Below are 6,630 nucleotides of genomic sequence, written 5' to 3'. Positions count from 1 at the left end.
AAACAATTTAATTTCTTGCTGATTTATAAAATAATACTTTGGTTGGTTTTTGAATGTAGAACTTGATATTATTGTATACAGTAAGATGAAAAATTTTTAAAGGCGCCGGGCCAGATTTACGTGAAGATCTTTCGCGAGCCAGGCTTGTTAAAAAATCTTCACAAGCAAAAAAATTAAAAAGCACAATATACTTATAAAAAATATCTTTAAATGCAAAGCTATAATGAAATGATCATTTAATAAACAAGCACTACCGTGTACTTTAAGTAAAAATAAGATCACGTTTTGAAAATTCGTTACATTTTAGTTATTTGTTTTATGATTTTACATAAATTATTGTTAAACTGAAAAATACGTCGCCGGCAAGAAACTTGTGCGTTCGGGCTAGATCCGGTCTGCGGGCCGCAAGTTGTCCACCCCTGGTATGCAGTCTTCCTTATGCTAAACATCAGTATTTAAGGTTAATACAGACTAATTGCACCGTTTTTATTCTATTCTTATACCTGAAAAGTAAATATTAGTATCCTTCCTAAGTGAGGCTTTTAATAAACACATAAATAAATCACAAGCAATTTTTTTTTACTTTTTATATGATATCAAAAAGGTGTGAGATTTTTGCCTTTACAGAAAACAAAAAATAATCAATCTTTTAAGATGTCGTTACAAAAATATAAGCAACTTTACAAATCTTAAGTTCTAATTTAATTTTTTATGATTAAACAGAAATACGATGTAACTTTAGAGGGCTTTTAGACTAACAGCAAAGCTGTAAAACAATACTATGACTTGAATTAAACATTTAATTTAAAAAAAAATATCTTGTTTTTTTTTAAATTTACTGGAATAAAAAATAAAGTAATTTATTTTAGAGTAGTTACTAATGCATAAAAAATAATATGTTTGCTAACCTTTCAATTTACATTTTTTGAAAAACTTTCTTGAGTAAGAATTAAAAATTAAGTAAACCTGTAACAACTTTAAACTACTTCAATTAATATGAATTTTAAGATACAAACTAAAAATTATAATCAATACAAATGTGATATTTGCACTGTATAGCTTTTTTTTTTATCGCAATTTTTATTAAAGCTCTAATACGTAAACTGTACAGCATAATGGTTAACTAGTTTTAACTTTATTTACAACTTTAAAAGGTTTAATATAGTTTACATTACTTAAAACTTTCATAACTTATAATTTCATATAGAAGCCTTTTTTGATTAAAATATTTAAATTAGGTAAATCAGGAGTACAACCTTAAATTCTTGTTCAAAAAGTACTGGTAATTCATAAAGAAGAATCTATGTAGAAGCAAAACTTTTCAACCCTAAATTACTAAAATTCAAGTAACACTTTTTTCGTTAAAAATTAATCAAGTAGACAGTTATTGTAAGGTCATGTTAGAGCCAGACAGACGATAATATTGATCTTTGCTATTATAAACAAACAAAAAGTTCATTTTAAGATGTAAAAAAGACTACATTCAAACGGATATAAACGAAAGTTTTCCTTCCAAAAGTTACAGATTCGACCCAAAATTTAAACAGGACTGGTATTTACGTAACAATAAGTTTCGATTAAATGAACGTTTTCTACCAAACTGACAGGTTTTATCATTTAATGTTTGTTGTTTTTTCATTGTTTTGTAAAACACTTGGTTTCCTAAAGCGTCTGAATTATCCTTTTAAAAGTTAATTTTTGCATCATAACTCTTTGCATTAGATACCTATTAAGTAACTTTGTAAGAGACTCTACTACATTTTGAAATATAGTTTTTAGATAGTAAAAATATCTTTAATCTACGCATAGAATATTTATAAAATTATTTTCTGTAAAAAAGAAGCATACGCAGTTTGCAAATATTTTTTATCAATATAAAATTAGTTCTTGTTATCAATTTGTTCAAACAAGAACTAAAATATTTTAGTCTTAATGTTAAGTAGTTAACGGTTCTTTTGATATGTGTCATATATAAATACGATATAAATACTTTGAAAAAAAGAACAATCTAAATAATAACATACAGTATTATTGAAAATAGAAATAAAGATAAAATAAGACAACTCATACTACTATTATTATATACTTGAGTATAGCGCCTTGCGATTTAAGTAAGACATTTTTAAATATTGAAATAAGAACTAGACACATTAAATTCAGAAAAAAAAACATGTGTACAAGATAAATGTTATGTATAAAATTTTATAAAAAAAAAAAGTCTATCATTATTATTATTTTTTTTAGTGACTGATATTTCTTAAAAAAAAAGTAATGAACTTCGTTACAGTCAAAAAGCATGCCAAGTTAAAAAACTACTTACTAAATTACTTATAGGTAAGAATTATGTTAACAAATGTACTTTTGTTAAAATACTTCAGCAGTAGGTTAGTTTAAAGCGACATTATAGTTTTAACTTGTGTTTGAAAACTTAATTTTGTGTAAGTTTTAAAGTTAAGCGACCGAAGCAACAATGGAAATATATTACTCGTACCACATTTAAGTCGCCATTCGAGTTGATTATTGAAAACGGCAGCTGTTAGCTAATTGTCTTATAATTTAGATTTTATCTGAATTCAGTCAATTAGCCCAGGTGATGCTTGCTGGTGCGTGTCTTTTTAACGTAGTTTAGGTTAACATGAAAATAATTAAAAAAGATACTTTGTTAGCAACCGATACCAGACCTCTCACACGGAAAAGCAAAAGTAACACTTTGTTAACTAGAACAAACTAGCTACTTTTTATGTGTTCAGTAGCAATCATTATTTTGTTAAGAATTTTCAATGTAGAGCAGAGAACGTATTTTTTCAAACTTAAATATAAATTGAGCTCTCCACCACACACAGTTTAAGACATAGCTATAGTAAAGTCTTAAAACAGTTATAAACATATAAGTTTTGTTTAAACCGTAACGTTTTTAACGGATCTAGCTAGGTATTATTATATATTTTTGAAATTAGTTTTTAAGCATTAATCAGTATTTGTAAGCTTGTAAAATAACTAATACTATTTAAACTTTCTTTCATTAATAACTATCAAAAATGTTTTTAACTTGTAAACAAAAACAAACAATATGATAAAGTTTCAATTATAAATTTTTAATAATGTTTATCAAATAGTTGTTTATACTCTTTAGTTTAAACTAAAGTATATAAACTGATCTAATCATTCAAACTAACATTGTTGTGTGGCCTTAACTAACAGTGAGAATAAATCTTTGAATATTGGCTTGGAGTAGAGAAACTTTGGCAAAAACTAGACAGTATACAATTTATTTTGGAAACAATTTAGCGCGAGTGTTTAATCTGGACGCTTATAACCCGTGAGTATAAGCCAAAATATAAAAAGGTCATTTCTCTTGCAATATTTTGTTAAATAAATGCTCCGTTTGATGGAAATTGTGTTTGCTACGAGGTTAACTAAGCAGCAGGTGTGCAAGAATTATTTAAGCCGAAAATATTAACATAAAGCATAAGAAACTGTAATATTTTTCATCTTATTTTCCGTCGTTGCAGTTTATAGTTTAGATTAAATTAAGATAGTTCTTTTAGTGAATAATTTAAGGTGTAATATAACGAATACGTTCATTTTTTATTCATGAAGATAAGTTTTACCAGAAATTGTTACAATTTTTATCGTACCGTCGTTGTATTTTTGTTGTAAATGTATCTTCTTTACAAAACAACTTAAGTTTTCATCATTTGTGTAAAATGCTCAATTTAATTTAATTTTCTTTGCAACCGGTAAGCGCTTTGCACAACGTTTTACAATATTTAGTTACCTTTGAAGAAGTTATGATGACATGTAATTCCTTTGATGACGTCACATTTCGCAGCTGATAATCCCTCGTGTTGTAATGACGTAATAATCAAGTAATTATTATGGCGCCTTCAATTTCGATTTTCATTTATTATAGATTTGTTTGTGGTTTAATTTGCTAATTTAATTGTTTGTAATCTTAACTGCTTTCATTTTACATCTCAATTATAGTTTTGTTATGTTAGCTCAAACTTAAATCACTTTTTCAGCTTTCACATGTTGAATTTGACTCTTTTGTTTAGAAAATTGTTTACCTTTTTTATGAGAAGAGTTTCGATTAGGCAAGTTGTCACTGTTAAGGGCAACCGTTAAACTTTTACAGCCTTTTTATCAAAAAGTTCAATTTTCATTACTTAAAATTTCTTATCTTTTATAATAAAAGTTTATACAAATGCCATTAGCTACGTTTCGACTCCTACGTACAGTTTTTAAGCCTAGTAGTTGAAAAGAAATCCATGTGTTATCAATGTCTCTTTGAATTTATAAAAAGAAGTTGTAGCTATTATAGATAAAACAACAAACTGTAAAACAAAACAAAAAATTACTTCAACTGTACAAGGATTTTTCCTACAAAGCAATAAAAGACTCAGAGTTGTTGCAGTACAAACAGAAAAATCACTGCCAGAAAAGTATTTGTTAGTTTGAGGTGTTTTTAAAGAAATCATTGCGAGCAGTGCTGGTGTTTTTTATTTGCTAAACACACAAGTCTCCTGTTTCAACTCGGTACAGTTGCTTTGTAATTATAATTCGAGACTAAAACAACACTCCAGATCGGAAATCATGCTTTGGGGGTTCCACCCTACCGTGAAGCGCCGTGAAAAAAGATAGCCTCGGCAAAATACGGCATCAAGAAAGAGATCGGGGGGTTAATTAGCCGAAAGTAGCTGGGCTCTGATGGCTTTGGCAGACATGTTGGACAGTTTGTCAACATAAATACCCCCAATCATCTCAACACGGTCCCCTAGAAAACTCTTCCCGGTACGTGAGTGTGTGTGTTCGCCCGCAAGAGAAGCGCAGTCGAGCTGCCACGGAAAGAAAAAGAAAAGACTCTTCGAGACGACGGCTTGAGCGCGCGGCCGGGAAAAGTTGAGCAGCTTAAAGTTTTCATCGTGATTAGTTGATAGCGAATGCGCAGCTGCGGCGGTGAGTACAGATTACTTGAAGTGTTCGCGCTAATGTAATGAGCTGCTTATTGAGACTGCTCAGTTTAATTCCTCTGAACTCGCCGGATTACATTCTTGCTCAGCCATTGCTTCCAACGATGCGCGCCGGTCAAAAGCACGAGCAAGAGAGTTTGTTGCTGCGTGAAAAAAAAAGGACTGCTCGCCGATGACCAAACAGAAACGTTTCAGTAGGAAATTTTCAAAAGTGACAGCCAGCAATAAAACTGTTTTGCGGTGACGTTTTTGTATAAACTGAATTTATGTATTATTAATGTTGTGAAGTTGCAAGCTCTTATTTTGGGAAAACAATTTGTTGTTTAGGCTATATTAGGTTGAACTTCGTAGTAGTTTTTTACGTTTTAATGGTAACAATAAATTTGTAACATTTTAAAATCTAAGTAAAAAGTAAAAGTTAACAATTATCTAACTTTATAACCGGAACTTGTACATTCGTCTCAATATAGTGTTGCGTCATAAAAGCTGGTCGATAAAAGCCGTCTGATAGTACTATTAGTTTTACACTTTTATTGTTCTTAATTTGTTAAAAGCTTCAATTAGTTAAAAAGGCAACTTAAACCGTCGTCAGTGGACAACTTGTTTCGTTTGATTTAAAACTTTGTTTTAAGTGATTAGTAGATAATTGCTTTTTATTTCGTTTATTTGTTTACAAGAACAGTTTATTTTTTAAAAAGTAGTTATACTTTGAACAGGTTTAAAAGTTGTGAAATTAACATATGGTTATGATACTTAAGTTTCAAGCAAAAAATAGTTCTATAGTTCTAAACATCAGTAAAAATTTTTCAAGCACTCATATTTTTAGATTTTATCAAGTTGTTGTTAAAATTATAAACTTATAAGATAAAAAAAGTAGGAAATCAAATACAATACTTCAATTTTCTCAAATATTTTATCAATTTTGATAAATTGCTTGCTTTTTATTTCAGTTTAATATCTTTTTTTTATATACTTAAAGTAGTGTATTTATAAAATAATTTAAAGCTAGATTATTAAGTTTTATTCAGTATTTTTTGATAGACTTAAAAAATTATTTTAGTAAAAAATATAAGCTTACTTAAAAAATCATTAATACAAGAAACTATTTTATACAAAAAATTAAAGCTAGCTTTTTTAAACTAAATTCAACCAAACACTAAAGTATAAAAAGAATTTAAAATGTACTAAAAACAAAAACAAAAAATATAACAAAAATTTTTTTTATTATATATACTTTCTTTTCATAAAAAATGAAAATTTAGTTAATAAAAGTGTTTATTTCCTAAATGTAAAACAAAGCATAACGTTTGCTAATGTCTAACAAAGTAAGTTTAAACAAAAAGAACTTCTACATAAACTATAAGTTTTAGACTTAAATGACTTAATTCTTATGTTTTTTTTCAAGATATTTTTAATACGTCCCTAAGGAATATTGTGTATTTTTTTTAGAAATATGATGGAGATATTCTTTTATAAAAGGACTAATATAAGTAAAAAAGTATATCCAAAAAAAGAATCACGGTAATACTTGTAAAAAGATTAATTGTAAACTTTGTTTAAAGTTCTCAAAAATATTTTTTGTATAAAAGATGAGTAAAAATAGTTAATAAACTCAAAAAAAACTATACTTTTAATTTTGATTTTGACTGCAAAATAG

This window comes from Thalia democratica, chromosome 7 (assembly GCF_965202585.1).
Source record: "Thalia democratica chromosome 7, ktThaDemo2.hap1.1, whole genome shotgun sequence".
Taxonomy (NCBI): domain Eukaryota; kingdom Metazoa; phylum Chordata; class Thaliacea; order Salpida; family Salpidae; genus Thalia; species Thalia democratica.
The sequence above is the reverse complement of the archived record's forward strand: the minus strand, read 5'-3'. Positions refer to the sequence as shown.